This window comes from Pleurodeles waltl, unplaced genomic scaffold (genome assembly GCF_031143425.1).
Source record: "Pleurodeles waltl isolate 20211129_DDA unplaced genomic scaffold, aPleWal1.hap1.20221129 scaffold_214, whole genome shotgun sequence".
Classification (NCBI taxonomy): Eukaryota; Metazoa; Chordata; class Amphibia; order Caudata; family Salamandridae; genus Pleurodeles; species Pleurodeles waltl.
The window spans coordinates 2,855-23,840 of NW_027149920.1; the positions used below are offsets into that span (position 1 = coordinate 2,855).

Here is a 20,986-nt window from a genome sequence, read left to right on the forward strand (position 1 = left end):
TATGCTTTTGCCTACATCAAGTCCTGAATTAAAACACAGCTGTCTGGCTTTGCTCTTAGAGCTCTCGCTTTGCCTGCGTGACATGCTCTATCTCAACATTTCTATCTTCTCTCATCTCTTCACCTCTAGTCATTGCCACCAATAGGACTGGAAACGGGACATCAAGTCCTGAATTAAAACACAGCTGTCTGGCTTTGCTCTTAGAGCTCTCGCTTTGCCTGCGTGACATGCTCTATCTCAACATTTCTATCTTCTCTCATCTCTTCACCTCTAGTCATTTCCACCAATAGGACTGGAAACGGGCCACACAGCCTTCTACTTTAACCACAGGCGTACTGAGGGCCAATAAAAGGCACAGAAGCATTTCTTGATCCGGGGCTGAGAACTGCATGCACAGGGACCTCGTGGCTCAACGGTAGCGCTGCTGACTCCAGATCAGAAGGTTGCGTGTTCAAATCACGTCGGGGTCCCTCTTTGACATTTTTTTCCCCACCAAGTCTATATCTCTGACTTCTAAAGCAAAGCCAAGAGAAGGGCGCTTTGCATTGGCCGGGAATCAAACCCGGGCCTCCCGCGTGGCAGGCGAGAATTCTACCACTGAACCACCAATGCTTCACTTACATAGGCTGAGCAGAGAGCCCTGCCGTAGACAGTAGTGATGAGGCCCATGCATTCGCATGGGACACCTATGAACAAAGTTTGCATGGCAAGCCTTGGACTGCCAAACGTTCACATGCTGATGGCAGGAATCAGATGCAGGAGACTGAAACTATGAATGTTTCTGCTTTTGCTAAGGACAGTGGTTTGGGGTCAGTGTTGTGCTTGACAGAGCACGACATCAGCCTGCTCTCTGGCTGCTCCCGGGAGAAGTGGCTGACAGAAAGCACCCTCCAGACCACCAGCAATCTTGTGTTTCACAACATGCCACTGTCACTGGACTTTCCTTCTGGGAAAGCCTAGTCACTGACCTGGCCAGATTCCCTGTCCTCCCCAAAATCCTGGGGAGAAACGGGCAGAGTTCTGCGCCCTGCGCCCTCTTTCGCGTCCCTAACGCGCTCCCAACGCACCCTACAGCCCTGGTCGGGCACAGCCCTGGTCGGGCTCATACCACTGGGGCCTCTACCGAGGAAGAGCCCCGGAAGCCTAGGGCCAGGCCTATTGCACAGGCATCTTAGACTAGGCCATTCCGGGATTGCTGTGTTTCACGTCCTGCCCTTCAACACTCCTGGGAGGGCTTTCCCTGAGAACCCTCATGTCTCTGCCCTCCCAGGAGGCTATGGTTCTATGCAAAATAGGGGGTGCACCACGGGCCGTCCCCTTTCCTCTCTCTCGCCAATATCTTTCACCAAAGCTGAGCCCTGCAGGTAAATGTATCTATCTGGCTGAGGGGCCAGGGAGGGCCTTTGCCTGCAGTCTTACAAGCCAGAGTGCAGAGAAGGCAGCAACTCTTGGACCGGGACTCTGCTCAAAGACATATCTAACATGCCACAGTGGAGCTGAGATGGGCAAGACACGTGTCTCACAGGCTGGCAGCACACCAAAACAGTGGCAGGAAACTATGCTAACAAGGAAAGAGAAAAGTCATGTGTCTCGTGGCCTTCCCACCATTAGACAGTAGTCTGCGCAAGAAAACATCCAACAGTGACAGGACAACCAAGCAAATAACAAACGCCGTGCTGAATAAAGTCATCTTACATGACATTTCGTACAAAGGCCCAGATCATGGGGATGATCGCGCAGCAGAAGCAGCAAGTATCAGAGCCACCGAACCTGGGGTGAGTTACACGAGGAGAAAGGGCGACATGGGGACAGGGGCTATGGGCTCAGGGAACAGCTAACACAATGCAACCTCGGGTGTGGGGATGCCACTCATTGCGGGTACTGCCCTGGGATTTCCTTTTAGAAAGAATCGCTGGTTAAAGTGTAGAGCACAAAAAACCCAACTCCTCGATTACACTATTAGATAACATCCTTTAACTGCCCCACCCACCCTGTGTGAGTCTCACCCACTTCCCGCCTGCTCCCTCTAGTCTGAGAGTTGTATCTCCACAAAAAACACACAGTGGGGCTCAATGAGCTGCTCATGTCTGACATGGACACCTAAGCAGTGCTGGATTCACAACCTGAAAGCCTGCAAAGGAAAGTGTGCCCGGCAGAAGATAAGCTGCCTGGCAACTCAGAACCTTCTTCTAAGAGAAGTAAGACATGTCACAATGGAGTCTAAGCCTACCTGTCTTATGCCAGGACCTTAGAGCTGTAGGCAGGAGCACAAAGGTAAAAACATATATTGAGTCCCAACACGCTCACTGCGGTGGTTGGTCTCTGTGGCGCAATCGGTTAGCGCGTTCGGCTGTTAACCGAAAGGTTGGTGGTTTAAGCCCACCCAGGGACGTATGCTTTTGCATACATCAAGTCCTGAATTAAAACACAGCTGTCTGGCTTTGCTCTTAGAGCTCTCGCTTTGCCTGCGTGACATGCTCTATCTCAACATTTCTATCTTCTCTCATCTCTTCACCTCTAGTCATTTCCACCAATAGGACTGGAAACGGGACACCAAGCCTTCTACTTTAACCACAGGCGTACTGAGGGCCAATAAAAGGCACAGAAGCATTTCTTGATCCGGGGCTGAGAACTGCATGCACAGGGACCTCGTGGCGCAATGGTAGCGCGTCTGACTTCAGATCAGAAGGTTGTGTGTTCAAATCACGTCGGGGTCACACTTTGACATTTTTTTCCCCACCAAGTCTATATCTCTGACTTCTAAAGCAAAGCCAAAAGAAGGGCGCTTTGCATTGGCCAGGAATCGAACCCGGGCATCCCGCGTGGCAAGCGAGAATTATACCACTGAACCACCAATGCTTCACTTACATAGGCTGAGCAGAGAGCCCTGCCGTAGACAGTAGTGACGAGGCCCATGCATTCGCATGGGACACCTATGAACAAAGTTTGCATGGCAAGCCTTGGACTGCCAAACGTTCACATGCTGATGGCAGGAATCAGATACAGGAGACTGAAACTATGAATGTTTCTGCTTTTGCTAAGGACAGTGGTTTGGGGCCAGTGTTGTGCTTGACAGAGCACGACATCAGCCTGCTCTCTGGCTGCTCCCGGGAGAAGTGGCTGACAGAAAGCACCCTCCAGACCACCAGCAATCTTGTGTTTCACAACATGCCACTGTCACTGGACTTTCCTTCTGGGAAAGCCTAGTCACTGACCTGGCCTGATTCCCTGTCCTCCCCAAAATCCTGGGGAGAAACGGGCAGAGTTCTGCGCCCTGCGCCCTCTTTCGCGTCCCTAACGCGCTCCCAACGCACCCTACAGCCCTGGTCGGGCTCATACCACTGGGGCCTCTGCCGAGGAAGAGCCCCGGAAGCCTAGGGCCAGGCCTATTGCACAGGCATCTTAGACCAGGCCATTCCGGGATTGCTGTGTTTCACGTCCTGCCCTTCAACACTCCTGGGAGGGCTTTCCCTGAGAACCCTCATGTCTCTGCCCTCCCAGGAGGCTGTGGTTCTATGCAAAATATGGGGTGCACCACGGGCCGTCCCCTTTCGTCTCTCTCGCCAATATCTTTCACCAAAGCTGAGCCCTGCAGGTAAATGTATCTATCTGGCTGAGGGGCCAGGGAGGGCCTTTGCCTGCAGTCTTACAAGCCAGAGTGCAGAGAAGGCAGCAGCTCTGGGACCGGGACTCTGCTCAAAGACATATCTAACATGCCACAGTGGAGCTGAGATGGGCAAGACACGTGTCTCACAGGCTGGCAGCACACCAAGACAGTGGCAGGAAACTATGCTAACAAGGAAAGAGAAAAGTCACGTGTCTCGTGGCCTTCCCACCATTAGACAGTAGTCTGCGCAAGAAAACATCCAACAGTGACAGGACAACCAATCAAATGACAAACGCCGTGCTGAATAAAGTCATCTTACATGACATTTCGTACAAAGGCCCAGATCATGGGGATGATCGCGCAGCAGAAGCAGCAAGTATCAGAGCCACCGAACCTGGGGTGAGTTACACGAGGAGAAAGGGCGACATGGGGACAGGGGCTATGGGCTCAGGGAACAGCTACCACAATGCAACCTCGGGTGTGGGGATGCCACTCATTGCGGGTACTGCCCTGGGATTTCCTTTTAGAAAGAATCGCTGGTTAAAGTGTAGTGCACAAAAAAACCAACTCCTCGATTACACTATTAGATAACATCCTTTAACTGCCCCACCCACCCTGTGTGAGTCTCACCCACTTCCCGCCTGCTCCCTCTAGTCTGAGAGTTGTATCTCCACAAAAAACACACAGTGGGGCTCAATGAGCTGCTCATGTCTGACATGGACACCTAAGCAGTGCTGGATTCACAACCTGAAAGCCTGCAAAGGAAAGTGTGCCCGGCAGAAGATAAGCTGCCTGGCAACTCAGAACCTTCTTCTAAGAGAAGTAAGACATGTCACAATGGAATCTAAGCCTACCTGTCTTATGCCAGGACCTTAGAGCTGCAGGCAGGAGCACAAAGGTAAAAACATATATTGAGTCCCAACACGCTCACTGTGGTGGTTGGTCTCTGTGGCGCAATCGGTTAGCGTGTTTGGCTGTTAACCGAAAAGTTGGTGGTTCAAGCCCACCCAGGGACGTATGCTTTTGCCTACATCAAGTCCTGAATTAAAACACAGCTGTCTGGCTTTGCTCTTAGAGCTCTCACTTTGCCTGCGTGACATGCTCTATCTCAACATTTCTATCTTCTCTCATCTCTTCACCTCTAGTCATTTCCACCAATAGGACTGGAAACGGGACATCAAGTCCTGAATTAAAACACAGCTGTCTGGCTTTGCTCTTAGAGCTCTCGCTTTGCCTGCGTGACATGCTCTATCTCAACATTTCTATCTTCTCTCATCTCTTCACCTCTAGTCATTTCCACCAATAGGACTGGAAACGGGACACCAAGCCTTCTACTTTAACCACAGGCGTACTGAGGGCCAATAAAAGGCACAGAAGCATTTCTTGATCCGGGGCTGAAAACTGCATGCACAGTGACCTCGTGGCGCAACGGTAGCGCGTCTGACTCCAGATCAGAAGGTTGCGTGTTCAACTCACGTCGGGGTCACTCTTTGACATTTTTTTCCCCACCAAGTCTATATCTCTGCCTTCTAAAGCAAAGCCAAAAGAAGGGCGCTTTGCATTGGCCGGGAATCGAACCCGGGCCTCCCGCGTGGCAGGCGAGAATTCTACCACTGAACCACCAATGCTTCACTTACATAAGCTGAGCAGAGAGCCCTGCCGTAGACAGTAGTGATGAGGCCCATGCATTCGCATGGGACACCTATGAACAAAGTTTGCATGGCAAGCCTTGGACTGCCAAACGTTCACATGCTGATGGCAGGAATCAGATGCAGGAGACTGAAACTATGAATGTTTCTGCTTTTGCTAAGGACAGTGGTTTGGGGCCAGTGTTGTGCTTGACAGAGCACGACATCAGCCTGCTCTCTGGCTGCTCCCGGGAGAAGTGGCTGACAGAAAGCACCCTCCAGACCACCAGCAATCTTGTGTTTCACAACATGCCACTGTCACTGGACTTTCCTTCTGGGAAAGCCTAGTCACTGACCTGGCCAGATTCCCTGTCCTCCCCAAAATCCTGGGGAGAAATGGGCAGAGTTCTGCGCCCTGCGCCCTCTTTCGCATCCCTAACGCGCTCCCAACGCGCCCTACAGCCCTGGTCGGGCACAGCCCTGGTCGGGCTCATACCACTGGGGCCTCTGCCGAGGAAGAGCCCCGGAAGCCTAGGGCCAGGCCTATTGCACAGGCATCTTAGACCAGGCCATTCCGGGATTGCTGTGTTTCACGTCCTGCCCTTCAACACTCCTGGGAGGGCTTTCCCTGAGAACCCTCATGTCTCTGCCCTCCCAGGAGGCTGTGGTTCTATGCAAAATAGGGGGTGCACCACGGGCCGTCCCCTTTCCTCTCTCTCGCCAATATCTTTCACCAAAGCTGAGCCCTGCAGGTAAATGTATCTATCTGGCTGAGGGGCCAGGGAGGGCCTTTGCCTGCAGTCTTACAAGCCAGAGTGCAGAGAAGGCAGCAACTCTGGGACCGGGACTCTGCTCAAAGGCATATCTAACATGCCACAGTGGAGCTGAGATGGGCAAGACACGTGTCTCACAGGCTGGCAGCACACCAAGACAGTGGCAGGAAACTATGCTAACAAGGAAAGAGAAAAGTCACGTGTCTCGTGGCCTTCCCACCATTAGACAGTAGTCTGCGCAAGAAAACATCCAACAGTGACAGGACAACCAAGCAAATGACAAACGCCGTGCTGAATAAAGTCATCTTACATGACATTTCGTACAAAGGCCCAGATCATGGGGATGATCGCGCAGCAGAAGCAGCAAGTATCAGAGCCACCGAACCTGGGGTGAGTTACACGAGGAGAAAGGGCGACATGGGGACAGGGGCTATGGGCTTAGGGAACAGCTACCACAATGCAACCTCGGGTGTGGGGATGCCACTCATTGCGGGTACTGCCCTGGGATTTCCTTTTAGAAAGAATCGCTGGTTAAAGTGTAGTGCACAAAAAACCCAACTCCTCGATTACACTATTAGATAACATCCTTTAACTGCCCCACCCACCCTGTGTGAGTCTCACCCACTTCCCGCCTGCTCCCTCTAGTCTGAGAGTTGTATCTCCACAAAAAACACACAGTGGGGCTCAATGAGCTGCTCATGTCTGGCATGGACACCTAAGCAGTGCTGGATTCACAACCTGAAAGCCTGCAAAGGAAAGTGTGCCCGGCAGAAGATAAGCTGCCTGGCAACTCAGAACCTTCTTCTAAGAGAAGTAAGACATGTCACAATGGAGTCTAAGCCTACCTGTCTTATGCCAGGACCTTAGAGCTGCAGGCAGGAGCACAAAGGTAAAAACATATATTGAGTCCCAACACGCTCACTGCGGTGGTTGGTCTCTGTGGCGCAATCGGTTAGCGCGTTCGGCTGTTAACCGAAAGGTTGGTGGTTCAAGCCCACCCAGGGACGTATGCTTTTGCCTACATCAAGTCCTGAATTAAAACACAGCTGTCTGGCTTTGCTCTTAGAGCTCTCGCTTTGCCTGCGTGACATGCTCTATCTCAACATTTCTATCTTCTCTCATCTCTTCACCTCTAGTCATTTCCACCAATAGGACTGGAAACGGGACATCAAGTCCTGAATTAAAACACAGCTGTCTGGCTTTGCTCTTAGAGCTCTCGCTTTGCCTGCGTGACATGCTCTATCTCAACATTTCTATCTTCTCTCATCTCTTCACCTCTAGTCATTTCCACCAATAGGACTGGAAACGGGACACCAAGCCTTCTACTTTAACCACAGGCGTACTGAGGGCCAATAACAGGCACAGAAGCATTTCTTGATCCGGGGCTGAGAACTGCATGCACAGGGACCTCGTGGCGCAACGGTAGCGCGTCTGACTCCAGATCAGAAGGTTGTGTGTTCAAATCACGTCGGGGTCACTCTTTGATATTTTTTTCCCCACCAAGTCTATATCTCTGACTTCTAAAGCAAAGCCAAAAGAAGGGCGCTTTGCATTGGCCGGGAATCGAACCCGGGCCTCGCGCGTGGCAGGCGAGAATTCTACCACTGAACCACCAATGCTTCACTTACATATCCTGAGCAGAGAGCCCTGCCGTAGACAGTAGTGACGAGGCCCATGCATTCGCATGGGACACCTATGAACAAAGTTTGCATGGCAAGCCTTGGACTGCCAAACGTTCACATGCTGATGGCAGGAATCAGATGCAGGAGACTGAAACTATGAATGTTTCTGCTTTTGCTAAGGACAGTGGTTTGGGGCCAGTATTGTGCTTGACAGAGCATGACATCAGCCTGCTCTCTGGCTGCTCCCGGGAGAAGTGGCTGACAGAAAGCACCCTCCAGACCACCAGCAATCTTGTGTTTCACAACATGCCACTGTCACTGGACTTTCCTTCTGGGAAAGCCTAGTCACTGACCTGGCCAGATTCCCTGTCCTCCCCAAAATCCTGGGGAGAAACGGTCAGAGTTCTGCGTCCTGCGCCCTCTTTCGCGTCCCTAACGCGCTCCCAACGCGCCCTACAGCCCTGGTCGGGCACAGCCCTGGTCGGGCTCATACCACTGGGGCCTCTGCCGAGGAAGAGCCCCGGAAGCCTAGGGCCAGGCCTATTGCACAGGCATCTTAGACCAGGCCATTCCGGGATTGCTGTGTTATACGTCCTGCCCTTCAACACTCCTGGGAGGGCTTTCCCTGAGAACCCTCATGTCTCTGCCTATTCCAGGAGGCTGTGGTTCTATGCAAAATAGGGGGTGCACCACGGGCCGTCCCCTTTCCTCTCTCTCGCCAATATCTTTCACCAAAGCTGAGCCCTGCAGGTAAATGTATCTATCTGGCTGAGGGGCCAGGGAGGGCCTTTGCCTGCAGTCTTATAAGCCAGAGTGCAGAGAAGGCAGCAGCTCTGGGACCGGGACTCTGCTCAAAGACATATCTAACATGCCACAGTGGAGCTGAGATGGGCAAGACACGTGTCTCACAGGCTGGCAGCACACCAAGACAGTGGCAGGAAACTATGCTAACAAGGAAAGAGAAAAGTCACGTGTCTCGTGGCCTTCCCACCATTAGACAGTAGTCTGCGCAAGAAAACATCCAACAGTGACAGGACAACCAAGCAAATGACAAACGGCGTGCTGAATAAAGTCATCTTACATGACATTTCGTACAAAGGCCCAGATCATGGGGATGATCGCGCAGCAGAAGCAGCAAGTATCAGAGCCACCGAACCTGGGGTGAGTTACACGAGGAGAAAGGGCGACATGGGGACAGGGGCTATGGGCTCAGGGAACAGCTACCACAATGCAACCTCGGGTGTGGGGATGCCACTCATTGCGGGTACTGCCCTGGGATTTCCTTTTAGAAAGAATCGCTGGTTAAAGTGTAGTGCACAAAAAAAACAACTCCTCGATTACACTATTAGATAACATCCTTTAACTGCCCCACCCACGCTGTGTGAGTCTCACCCACTTCCCGCCTGCTCCCTCTAGTCTGAGAGTTGTATCTCCACAAAAAACACACAGTGGGGCTCAATGAGCTGCTCATGTCTGACATGGACACCTAAGCAGTGCTGGATTCACAACCTGAAAGCCTGCAAAGGAAAGTGTGCCCGGCAGAAGATAAGCTGCCTGGCAACTCAGAACCTTCTTCTAAGAGAAGTAAGACATGTCACAATGGAGTCTAAGCCTACCTGTCTTATGCCAGGACCTTAGAGCTGCAGGCAGGAGCACAAAGGTAAAAACATATATTGAGTCCCAACACGCTCACTGCGGTGGTTGGTCTCTGTGGCGCAATCGGTTAGCGTGTTCGGCTGTTAACCGAAAGGTTGGTGGTTCAAGCCCACCCAGGGACGTATGCTTTTGCCTACATCAAGTCCTGAATTAAAACACAGCTGTCTGGCTTTGCTCTTAGAGCTCTCGCTTTGCCTGCGTGACATGCTCTATCTCAACATTTCTATCTTCTCTCATCTCTTCACCTCTAGTCATTTCCACCAATAGGACTGGAAACGGGACACCAAGCCTTCTACTTTAACCACAGGCGTACTGAGGGCCAATAAAAGGCACAGAAGCATTTCTTGATCCGGGGCTGAGAACTGCATGCACAGGGACCTCGTGGCGCAACGGTAGCGCGTCTGACTCCAGATCAGAAGTTTGCGTGTTCAAATCACGTCGGGGTCACTCTTTGACATTTTTTTCCCCACCAAGTCTATATCTCTGACTTCTAAAGCAAAGCCAAAAGAAGGGCGCTTTGCATTGGCCGGGAATCGAACCCGGGCCTCCCGCGTGGCAGGCGAGAATTCTACCACTGAACAACCAATGCTTCACTTACATAGGCTGAGCAGAGAGCCCTGCCGTAGACAGTAGTGATGAGGCCCATGCATTCGCATGGGACACCTATGAACAAAGTTTGCATGGCAAGCCTTGGACTGCCAAACGTTCACATGCTGATGGCAGGAATCAGATGCAGGAGACTGAAACTATGAATGTTTCTGCTTTTGCTAAGGACAGTGGTTTGGGGCCAGTGTTGTGCTTGACAGAGCACGACATCAGCCTGCTCTCTGGCTGCTCCCGGGAGAAGTGGCTGACAGAAAGCACCCTCCAGACCACCAGCAATCTTGTGTTTCACAACATGCCACTGTCACTGGACTTTCCTTCTGGGAAAGCCTAGTCACTGACCTGGCCAGATTCCCTGTCCTCCCCAAAATCCTGGGGAGAAACGGGCAGAGTTCTGCGCCCTGCGCCCTCTTTCGCGTCCCTAACGCGCTCCCAATGCGCCCTACAGCCCTGGTCGGGCACAGCCCTGGTCGGGCTCATACCACTGGGGCCTCTGCCGAGGAAGAGCCCCGGAAGCCTAGGGCCAGGCCTATTGCACAGGCATCTTAGACCAGGCCATTCCGGGATTGCTGTGTTTCACGTCCTGCCCTTCAACACTCCTGGGAGGGCTTTCCCTGAGAACCCTCATGTCTCTGCCCTCCCAGGAGGCTGTGGTTCTATGCAAAATAGGGGGTGCACCACGGGCCGTCCCCTTTCCTCTCTCTCACCAATATCTTTCACCAAAGCTGAGCCCTGCAGGTAAATGTATCTATCTGGCTGAGGGGCCAGGGAGGGCCTTTGCCTGCAGTCTTACAAGCCAGAGTGCAGAGAAGGCAGCAACTCTGGGACCGGGACTCTGCTCAAAGGCATATCTAACATGCCACAGTGGAGCTGAGATGGGCAAGACACGTGTCTCACAGGCTGGCAGCACACCAAGACAGTGGCAGGAAACTATGCAAACAAGGAAAGAGAAAAGTCACGTGTCTCGTGGCCTTCCCACCATTAGACAGTAGTCTGCGCAAGAAAACATCCAACAGTGACAGGACAACCAAGCAAATGACAAACGCCGTGCTGAATAAAGTCATCTTACATGACATTTCGTACAAAGGCCCAGATCATGGGGATGATCGCGCAGCAGAAGCAGCAAGTATCAGAGCCACCGAACCTGGGGTGAGTTATACGAGGAGAAAGGGCGACATGGGGACAGGGGCTATGGGCTCAGGGAACAGCTACCACAATGCAACCTCGGGTGTGGGGATGCCACTCATTGCGGGTACTGCCCTGGGATTTCCTTTTAGAAAGAATCGCTGGTTAAAGTGTAGAGCACAAAAAAACCTACTCCTCGATTACACTATTAGATAACATCCTTTAACTGCCCCACCCACCCTGTGTGAGTCTCACCCACTTCCCGCCTGCTCCCTCTAGTCTGAGAGTTGTATCTCCACAAAAAACACACAATGGGGCTCAATGAGCTGCTCATGTCTGACATGGACACCTAAGCAGTGCTGGATTCACAACCTGAAAGCCTGCAAAGGAAAGTGTGCCCGGCAGAAGATAAGCTGCCTGGCAACTCAGAACCTTCTTCTAAGAGAAGTAAGACATGTCACAATGGAGTCTAAGCCTACCTGTCTTATGCCAGGACCTTAGAGCTGCAGGCAGGAGCACAAAGGTAAAAACATATATTGAGTCCCAACACACTCACTCCGGTGGTTGGTCTCTGTGGCGCAATCGGTTAGCACGTTCGGCTGTTAACTGAAAAGCTGGTGGTTCAAGCCCACCCAGGGACGTATGCTTGTGCCTACATCAAGTCCTGAATTAAAACACAGCTGTCTGGCTTTGCTCTTAGAGCTCTCGCTTTGCCTGCGTGACATGCTCTATCTCAACATTTCTATCTTCTCTCATCTCTTCACCTCTAGTCATTTCCACCAATAGGACTAGAAACGGGACATCAAGTCCTGAATTAAAACACAGCTGTCTGGCTTTGCTCTTAGAGCTCTCGCTTTGCCTGCGTGACATGCTCTATCTCAACATTTCTATCTTCTCTCATCTCTTCACCTCTAGTCATTTCCACCAATAGGACTGGAAACGGGCCACCAAGCCTTCTACTTTAACCACAGGCGTACTGAGGGCCAATAAAAGGCACAGAAGCATTTCTTGATCCGGGGCTGAGAACTGCATGCACAGGGACCTCGTGGCGCAACGGTAGCGCGTCTGACTCCAGATCAGAAGTTTGCGTGTTCAAATCACGTCGGGGTCACTCTTTGACATTTTTTTCCCCACCAAGTCTATATCTCTGACTTCTAAAGCAAAGCCAAAAGAAGGGCGCTTTGCATTGGCCGGGAACCGAACCCGGGCCTCCCGCGTGGCCGGCGAGAATTCTACCACTGAACCACCAATGCTTCACTTACATAGCCTGAGCAGAGAGCCCTGCCGTAGACAGTAGTGATGAGGCCCATGCATTCGCATGGGACACCTATGAACAAAGTTTGCATGGCAAGCCTTGGACTGCCAAACGTTCACATGCTGATGGCAGGAATCAGATGCAGGAGACTGAAACTATGAATGTTTCTGCTTTTGCTAAGGACAGTGGTTTGGGGCCAGTGTTGTGCTTGACAGAGCACGACATCAGCCTGCTCTCTGGCTGCTCCCGGGAGAAGTGGCTGACAGAAAGCACCCTCCAGACCACCAGCAATCTTGTGTTTCACCACATGCCACTGTCACTGGACTTTCCTTCTGGGAAAGCGTAGTCACTGACCTGGCCAGATTCCCTGTCCTCCCCAACATCCTGGGGAGAAACGGGCAGAGTTTGGCGCCCTGCGCCCTCTTTCGCGTCCCTAACGCGCTCCCAACGCGCCCTACAGCCCTGGTCGGGCACAGCCCTGGTCGGGCTCATACCACTGGGGCCTCTGCCGAGGAAGAGCCCCGGAAGCCTAGGGCCAGGCCTATTGCACAGGCATCTTAGACCAGGCCATTCCGGGATTGCTGTGTTTCACGTCCTGCCCTTCAACACTCCTGGGAGGGCTTTCCCTGAGAACCCTCATGTCTCTGCCCTCCCAGGAGGCTGTGGTTCTATGCAAAATAGGGGGTGCACCACGGGCCGTCCCCTTTCCTCTCTCTCGCCAATATCTTTCACCAAAGCTGAGCCCTGCAGGTAAATGTATCTATCTGGCTGAGGGGCCAGGGAGGGCCTTTGCCTGCAGTCTTACAAGCCAGAGTGCAGAGAAGGCAGCAACTCTGGGACCGGGACTCTGCTCAAAGACATATCTAACATGCCACAGTGGAGCTGAGATGGGCAAGACACGTGTCCCACAGGCTGGCAGCACACCAAGACAGTGGCAGGAAACTATGCTAACAAGGAAAGAGAAAAGTCACGTGTCTCGTGGCCTTCCCACCATTAGACAGTAGTCTGCACAAGAAAACATCCAACAGTGACAGGACAACCAAGCAAATGACAAACGCCGTGCTGAATAAAGTCATCTTACATGACATTTCGTACAAAGGCCCAGATCATGGGGATGATCGCGCAGCAGAAGCAGCAAGTATCAGAGCCACCGAACCTGGGGTGAGTTACACGAGGAGAAAGGGCGACATGGGGACAGGGGCTATGGGCTCAGGGAACAGCTACCACAATGCAACCTCGGGTTTGGGGATGCCACTCAATGCGGGTACTGCCCTGGGATTTCCTTTTAGAAAGAATCGCTGGTTAAAGTGTAGAGCACAAAAAACCCTACTCCTCGATTACACTATTAGATAACATCCTTTAACTGCCCCACCACCCCTGTGTGAGTCTCACCCACTTCCCGCCTGCTCCCTCTAGTCTGAGAGTTGTATCTCCACAAAAAACACACAATGGGGCTCAATGAGCTGCTCATGTCTGACATGGACACCTAAGCAGTGCTGGATTCACAACCTGAAAGCCTGCAAAGGAAAGTGTGCCCGGCAGAAGATAAGCTGCCTGGCAACTCAGATCCTTCTTCTAAGAGAAGTAAGACATGTCACAATGGAGTCTAAGCCTACCTGTCTTATGCCAGGACCTTAGAGCTGCAGGCAGGAGCACAAAGGTAAAAACATATATTGAGTCCCAACACGCTCACTGCGGTGGTTGGTCTCTGTGGCGCAATCGGTTAGCGCGTTCGGCTGTTAACTGAAAGGTTGGTGGTTCAAGCCCACCCAGGGACGTATGCTTTTGCCTACATCAAGTCCTGAATTAAAACACAGCTGTCTGGCTTTGCTCTTAGAGCTCTCGCTTTGCCTGCGTGACATGCTCTATCTCAACATTTCTATCTTCTCTCATCTCTTCACCTCTAGTCATTTCCACCAATAGGACTGGAAACGGGACATCAAGTCCTGAATTAAAACACAGCTGTCTGGCTTTGCTCTTAGAGCTCTCGCTTTGCCTGCGTGACATGCTCTATCTCAACATTTCTATCTTCTCTCATCTCTTCACCTCTAGTCATTTCCACCAATAGGACTGGAAACGGGACACCAAGCCTTCTACTTTAACCACAGGCGTACTGAGGGCCAATAAAAGGCACAGAAGCATTTCTTGATCCGGGGCTGAGAACTGCATGCACAGGGACCTCGTGGCTCAACGGTAGCGCGGCTGACTCCAGATCAGAAGGTTGCGTGTTCAAATCACGTCGGGGTCACTCTTTGACATTTTTTTCCCCACCAAGTCTATATCTCTGACTTCTAAAGCAAAGCCAAGAGAAGGGTGCTTTGCATTGGCCGGGAATCGAACCCGGGCCTCCCGCGTGGCAGGCGAGAATTCTACCACTGAACTACCAATGCTTCACTTACATAGGCTGAGCAGAGAGCCCTGCCGTAGACAGTAGTGATGAGGCCCATGCATTCGCATGGGACACCTATGAACAAAGTTTGCATGGCAAGCCTTGGACTGCCAAACGTTCACATGCTGATGGCAGGAATCAGATGCAGGAGACTGAAACTATGAATGTTTCTGCTTTTGCTAAGGACAGTGGTTTGGGGCCAGTGTTGTGCTTGACAGAGCACGACATCAGCCTGCTCTCTGGCTGCTCCCGGGAGAAGTGGCTGACAGAAAGCACCCTCCAGACCACCAGCAATCTTGTGTTTCACAACATGCCACTGTCACTGGACTTTCCTTCTGGGAAAGCCTAGTCACTGACCTGGCCAGATTCCCTGTCCTCCCCAAAATCCTGGGGAGAAACGGGCAGAGTTCTGCGCCCTGCGCCCTCTTTCGCGTCCCTAACGCGCTCCCAATGCGCCCTACAGCCCTGGTCGGGCACAGCCCTGGTCGGGCTCATACCACTGGGGCCTCTGCCGAGGAAGAGCCCCGGAAGCCTAGGGCCAGGCCTATTGCACAGGCATCTTAGACCAGGCCATTCCGGGATTGCTGTGTTTCACGTCCTGCCCTTCAACACTCCTGGGAGGGCTTTCCCTGAGAACCCTCATGTCTCTGCCCTCCCAGGAGGCTATGGTTCTATGCAAAATAGGGGGTGCACCACGGGCCGTCCCCTTTCCTCTCTCTCGCCAATATCTTTCACCAAAGCTGAGCCCTGCAGGTAAATGTATCTATCTGGCTGAGGGGCCAGGGAGGGCCTTTGCCTGCAGTCTTACAAGCCAGAGTGCAGAGAAGGCAGCAACTCTGGGACCGGGACTCTGCTCAAAGACATATCTAACATGCCACAGTGGAGCTGAGATGGGCAAGACACGTGTCTCAACGGCTGGCAGCACACCAAGACAGTGGCAGGAAACTATGCTAACAAGGAAAGAGAAAAGTCACGTGTCTCATGGCCTTCCCACCATTAGACAGTAGTCTGCGCAAGAAAACATCCAACAGTGACAGGACAACCAAGCAAATGACAAACGCCGTGCTGAATAAAGTCATCTTACATGACATTTCGTACAAAGTCCCAGATCATGGGGATGATCGCGCAGCAGAAGCAGCAAGTATCAGAGCCACCGAACCTGGGGTGAGTTACACGAGGAGAAAGGGCGACATGGGGACAGGGGCTATGGGCTCAGGGAACAGCTACCACAATGCAACCTCGGGTGTGGGGATGCCACTCATTGCGGGTACTGCCCTGGGATTTCCTTTTATAAAGAATCGCTGGTTAAAGTGTAGAGCACAAAAAACCCAACTCCTCGATTACACTATTAGATAACATCCTTTAACTGCCCCACCCACCCTGTGTGAGTCTCACCCACGTCCCGCCTGCTCCCTCTAGTCTGAGAGTTGTATCTCCACAAAAAACACACAGTGGGGCTCAATGAGCTGCTCATGTCTGACATGGACACCTAAGCAGTGCTGGATTCACAACCTGAAAGCCTGCAAAGGAAAGTGTGCCCGGCAGAAGATAAGCTGCCTGGCAACTCAGAACCTTCTTCTAAGAGAAGTAAGACATGTCACAATGGAGTCTAAGCCTACCTGTCTTATGCCAGGACCTTAGAGCTGTAGGCAGGAGCACAAAGGTAAAAACATATATTGAGTCCCAACACGCTCACTGCGGTGGTTGGTCTCTGTGGCGCAATCGGTTAGCGCGTTCGGCTGTTAACCGAAAGGTTGGTGGTTCAAGCCCACCCAGGGACGTATGCTTTTGCCTACATCAAGTCCTGAATTAAAACACAGCTGTCTGGCTTTGCTCTTAGAGCTCTCGCTTTGCCTGCGTGACATGCTCTATCTCAACATTTCTATCTTCTCTCATCTCTTCACCTCTAGTCATTTCCACCAATAGGACTGGAAACGGGACATCAAGTCCTGAATTAAAACACAGCTGTCTGGCTTTGCTCTTAGAGCTCTCGCTTTGCCTGCGTGACATGCTCTATCTCAACATTTCTATCTTCTCTCATCTCTTCACCTCTAGTCATTTCCACCAATAGGACTGGAAACGGGACACCAAGCCTTCTACTTTAACCACAGGCGTACTGAGGGCCAATAAAAGGCACAGAAGCATTTCTTGATCCGGGGCTGAGAACTGCATGCACAGGGACCTCGTGGCGCAATGGTAGCGCGTCTGACTCCAGATCAGAAGGTTGTGTGTTCAAATCACGTCGGGGTCACTCTTTGACATTTTTTTCCCCACCAAGTCTATATCTCTGACTTCTAAAGCAAAGCCAAAAGAAGGGCGCTTTGCATTGGCCAGGAATCGAACCCGCGCCTCCCGCGTGGCAGGCGAGAATTCTACCACTGAACCACCAATGCTTCACTTACATAGGCTGAGCAGAGAGCCCTGCAGTAGACAGTAGTGACGAGGCCCATGCATTCGCATGGGACACCTATGAACAAAGTTTGCATGGCAAGCCTTGGACTGCCAAACGTTCACATGCTGATGGCAGGAATCAGATGCAGGAGACTGAAACTATGAATGTTTCTGCTTTTGCTAAGGACAGTGGTTTGGGGCCAGTGTTGTGCTTGACAGAGCACGACATCAGCCTGCTCTCTGGCTGCTCCCGGGAGAAGTGGCTGACAGAAAGCACCCTCCAGACCACCAGCAATCTTGTGTTTCACAACATGCCACGGTCACTGGACTTTCCTTCTGGGAAAGCCTAGTCACTGACCTGGCCAGATTCCCTGTCCTCCCCAAAATCCTGGGGAGAAACGGGCAGAGTTCTGCGCCCTGCGCCCTCTTTCGCGTCCCTAACGCGCTCCCAACGCGCCCTACAGCCCTGGTCGGGCTCATACCACTGGGGCCTCTGCCGAGGAAGAGCCCCGGAAGCCTAGGGCCAGGCCTATTGCACAGGCATCTTAGACCAGGCCATTCCGGGATTGCTGTGTTTCACGTCCTGCCTTTCAACACTCCTGGGAGGGCTTTCCCTGAGAACCCTCATGTCTCTGCCCTCCCAGGAGGCTGTGGTTCTATGCAAAATAGGGGGTGCACCACGGGCCGTCCCCTTTCCTCTCTCTCGCCAATATCTTTCACCAAAGCTGAGCCCTGCAGGTAAATGTATCTATCTGGCTGAGGGGCCAGGGAGGGCCTTTGCCTGCAGTCTTACAAGCCAGAGTGCAGAGAAGGCAGCAGCTCTGGGACCGGGACTCTGCTCAAAGACATATCTAACATGCCACAGTGGAGCTGAGATGGGCAAGACACGTGTCTCACAGGCTGGCAGCACACCAAGACAGTGGCAGGAAACTATGCTAACAAGGAAAGAGAAAAGTCACGTGTCTCGTGGCCTTCCCACCATTAGACAGTAGTCTGCGCAAGAAAACATCCAACAGTGACAGGACAACCAAGCAAATGACAAACGCCGTGCTGAATAAAGTCATCTTACATGACATTTCGTACAAAGCCCCAGATCATGGGGATGATCGCGCAGCAGAAGCAGCAAGTATCAGAGCCACCGAACTTGGGGTGAGTTACACGAGGAGAAAGGGCGACATGGGGACAGGGGCTATGGGCTCAGGGAACAGCTACCACACTGCAACCTCGGGTGTGGGGATGCCACTCATTGCGGGTACTGCCCTGGGATTTCCTTTTAGAAAGAATCGCTGGTTAAAGTGTAGTGCACAAAAAAACCAACTCCTCGATTACACTATTAGATAACATCCTTTAACTGCCCCACCCACCCTGTGTGAGTCTCACCCACTTCCCGCCTGCTCCCTCTAGTCTGAGAGTTGTATCTCCACAAAAAACACACAGTGGGGCTCAATGAGCTGCTCATGTCTGACATGGACACCTAAGCAGTGCTGGATTCACAACCTGAAAGCCTGCAAAGGAAAGTGTGCCCGGCAGAAGATAAGCTGCCTGGCAACTCAGAACCTTCTTCTAAGAGAAGTAAGACATGTCACAATGGAGTCTAAGCCTACCTGTCTTATGCCAGGACCTTAGAGCTGCAGGCAGGAGCACAAAGGTAAAAACATATATTGAGTCCCAACACGCTCACTGTGGTGGTTGGTCTCTGTGGCGCAATCGGTTAGCGTGTTTGGCTGTTAACCGAAAAGTTGGTGGTTCAAGCCCACCCAGGGACGTATGCTTTTGCCTACATCAAGTCTTGAATTAAAACACAGCTGTCTGGCTTTGCTCTTAGAGCTCTCGCTTTGCCTGCGTGACATGCTCTATCTCAACATTTCTATCTTCTCTCATCTCTTCACCTCTTGTCATTTCCACCAATAGGACTGGAAACGGGACATCAAGTCCTGAATTAAAACACAGCTGTCTGGCTTTGCTCTTAGAGCTCTCGCTTTGCCTGCGTGACATGCTCTATCTCAACATTTCTATCTTCTCTCATCTCTTCACCTCTAGTCATTTCCACCAATAGGACTGGAAACGGGACACCAAGCCTTCTACTTTAACCACAGGCGTACTGAGGGCCAATAAAAGGCACAGAAGCATTTCTTGATCCGGGGCTGAGAACTGCATTCACAGGGACCTCGTGGCGCAACGGTAGCGCGGCTGACTCCAGATCAGAAGGTTGCGTGTTAAAATCACGTCGGGGTCACTCTTTGACATTTTTTTCCCCACCAAGTCTATATCTCTGACTTCTAAAGCAAAGCCAAAAGAAGGGCGCTTTGCATTGGCCGGGAATCGAACCCGGGCCTCCCGCGTGGCAGGCGAGAATTCTACCACTGAACCACCAATGTTTCACTTACATAGGCTGAGCAGAGAGCCCTGCCGTAGACAGTAGTGATGAGGCCCATGCATTCGCATGGGACACCTATGAACAAAGTTTGCATGGCAAGCCTTGGACTGCCAAACGTTCACATGCTGATGGCAGGAATCAGATGCAGGAGACTGAAACTATGAATGTTTCTGCTTTTGCTAAGGACAGTGGTTTGGGGCCAGTGTTGTGCTTGACAGAGCACGACATCAGCCTGCTCTCTGGCTGCTCCCGGGAGAAGTGGCTGACAGAAAGCACCCTCCAGACCACCAGCAATCTTGTGTTTCACAACATGCCACTGTCACTGGACTTTCCTTCTGGGAAAGCCTAGTCACTGACCTGGCCAGATTCCCTGTCCTCCCCAAAATCCTGGGGAGAAACGGGCAGAGTTCTGCGCCCTGCGCCCTCTTTCGCGTCCCTAACGCGCTCCCAATGCGCCCTACAGCCCTGGTCGGGCACAGCCCTGGTCGGGATCATACCACTGGGGCCTCTGCCGAGGAAGAGCCCCGGAAGCCTAGGGCCAGGCCTATTGCACAGGCATCTTAGACCAGGCCATTCCGGGATTGCTGTGTTTCACGTCCTGCCCTTCAACACTCCTGGCAGGGATTTCCCTGAGAACCCTCATGTCTCTGCCCTCCCAGGAGGCTGTGGTTCTATGCAAAATAGGGGGTGCACCACGGGCCGTCCCCTTTCCTCTCTCTCGCCAATATCTTTCACCAAAGCTGAGCCCTGCAGGTAAATGTATCTATCTGGCTGAGGGGCCAGGGAGGGCCTTTGCCTGCAGTCTTACAAGCCAGAGTGCAGAGAAGGCAGCAACTCTGGGACCGGGACTCTGCTCAAAGACATATCTAACATGCCACAGTGGAGCTGAGATGGGCAAGACACGTGTCTCACAGGCTGGCAGCACACCAAGACAGTGGCAGGAAACTATGCTAACAAGGAAAGAGAAAAGTCACGTGTCTCGTGGCCTTCCCACCATTAGACAGTAGTCTGCACAAGAAAACATCCAACAGTGACAGGACAACCAAGCAAATGACAAACGCCGTGCTGAATAAAGTCATCTTACATGACATTTCGTACAAAGGCCCAGATCATGGGGATGATCGCGCAGCAGAAGCAGCAAGTATCAGAGCCACCGAACCTGGGGTGAGTTACACGAGGAGAAAGGGCGACATGGGGACAGGGGCTATGGGCTCAGGGAACAGCTACCACAATGCAACCTCGGGTGTGGGGATGCCACTCATTGCGGGTACTGCCCTGGGATTTCCTTTTAGAAAGAATCGCTGGTTAAAGTGTAGAGCACAAAAAACCCTACTCCTCGATTACACTATTAGATAACATCCTTTAACTGCCCCACCCACCCTGTGTGAGTCTCACCCACTTCCCGCCTGCTCCCTCTAGTCTGAGAGTTGTATCTCCACAAAAAACACACAATGGGGCTCAATGAGCTGCTCATGTCTGACATGGACACCTAAGCAGTGCTGGATTCACAACCTGAAAGCCTGCAAAGGAAAGTGTGCCCGGCAGAAGATAAGTTGCCTG

General features: G+C 52.1%; 4 non-coding genes across 4 annotated transcripts; 3 read left to right on the forward strand and 1 right to left on the reverse strand.

The window, feature by feature from the left end:
- Positions 1-5,164: 5,164 nt before the first annotated feature.
- On the reverse strand, positions 5,165-5,235 carry TRNAG-GCC (transfer RNA glycine (anticodon GCC)). Its single transcript has one exon. It is a non-coding gene; the product is annotated as a tRNA-Gly (tRNA).
- Positions 5,236-6,941: 1,706 nt separating this feature from the next.
- On the forward strand, positions 6,942-7,015 carry TRNAN-GUU (transfer RNA asparagine (anticodon GUU)). Its single transcript has one exon. It is a non-coding gene; the product is annotated as a tRNA-Asn (tRNA).
- A 2,319-nt stretch (positions 7,016-9,334) lies between these two features.
- TRNAN-GUU (transfer RNA asparagine (anticodon GUU)) lies at positions 9,335-9,408 on the forward strand. Its single transcript has one exon. It is a non-coding gene; the product is annotated as a tRNA-Asn (tRNA).
- Positions 9,409-16,365: 6,957 nt separating this feature from the next.
- Positions 16,366-16,439, forward strand: TRNAN-GUU (transfer RNA asparagine (anticodon GUU)). Its single transcript has one exon. It is a non-coding gene; the product is annotated as a tRNA-Asn (tRNA).
- The last annotated feature ends 4,547 nt before the right edge of the window (positions 16,440-20,986 follow it).